Consider the following 1,371-nt stretch of genomic DNA (forward strand, 5'->3'; position numbering starts at 1 on the left):
TTTGTTGACAGATGCAGAGGAATAGGTTTGAATATTTGACTTTGTGTGTTCTGTGTGGTAAGTTCCAGGGAAGTGAATATAATTTGAATAACTTGTTATTTTTTTAAAAAACTCATAAAGTGATGTTCATGAAAGTAAGAAGGGAAGATTCTACAACCAGTTGGGAAATAAAATTTATAACTTTAACCTTAATGGCAACTTCTTAGAAATCACTTTGTTACCACCCTAGTAATGGAGTCGTTGTGTCCATATTGTGCAATATTCTTCCTCTTTTCAGTATAGCTGACCACCCTGAGTATTCATTTTCGGATGAATATTAACATGGAGGTGTTTGCATGACTTCTCCTGAATGCTTCTGCCTGTGCATAGTAATGAAGAAGATGTCTCTGATGCTGGTCATTGGACACGTCACCTCTGGCTAATTACACGTTGCTTAGGAACTTCAGCCAGCTAACACCAACTCCGCAGACAAGAAAGGAAAGACAATAAATGTATGTCACTTTGAAAAAGTTAAATGTTTCCCCTAAAAATTCTTTATCTACTCCAGTCTCTGTTACTTGTATGTTTTGGTTTTCTGACTCATTAAGGTCAAAAACTGTGATTGGCCTGGAAGTTTGGGGGCAGAAAGTGGGAGATAATAAAAAATGTTTTCTAGACACTTCTGAGGTGGGAGTGGGTGGAGTTTACAGCTCCTATAGCAATAGCAGGTATTTATCAGGTAGTGTGTCTTTAGCTTTCGGGGAATAAGAAAACACACCGCACATGGTCTGGGAGGCGAGACACATGTTGAAAGTGTGACACCAGTGAAGGGCCCCCTCCAGCACTGCAAGGATCAGAGCTGCAGGAACCAGGAATGAGGGATCCCTGTGGGGTGTGGTCAGGGGGACAAGGGCAACTTCTCAGGAAGAGTGGTTTGGAGTCAGATACGAGGGGACTCAGGAGGAGGGCTGTCAGCATGTCTCTGCTTGGGTTATGTTGGTCAATGCTCCTTTGGTAGTTACATCCTGGGCATAAAAGGAAACTTTCCAGTGTTTTATCAAAACCCAGAGCAGAGAGTCAGGCCTGGACTTCCCATGTGTCCCCAATAACAGTAGCGACCTTGTTGGGTTGTCGTGGGGCAGGACATCAAAGACAAAATTGACTGAACACATGTCTCAGGTCACACTAGGGAAGTTGTTAATTACACAAAAGTTCCGGAAAGGTGGTGTTTGTTATTTGCACATTTGCTTCCTGATGTTTACATTGTAAAACCTCAGAAACACTGGACAAGAGATTTAATAAATAGAATGATTTAAAAATGAAGAGCCCCATTTTATAAGTCTCTTCCCAATCAGCCTGTATCAAAACAGAGAACTTGTGGAACTCAGAGCA

This window comes from Propithecus coquereli, unplaced genomic scaffold (assembly GCF_000956105.1).
Source record: "Propithecus coquereli isolate 6110/MARCELLA unplaced genomic scaffold, Pcoq_1.0 Scaffold94, whole genome shotgun sequence".
Taxonomy (NCBI): domain Eukaryota; kingdom Metazoa; phylum Chordata; class Mammalia; order Primates; family Indriidae; genus Propithecus; species Propithecus coquereli.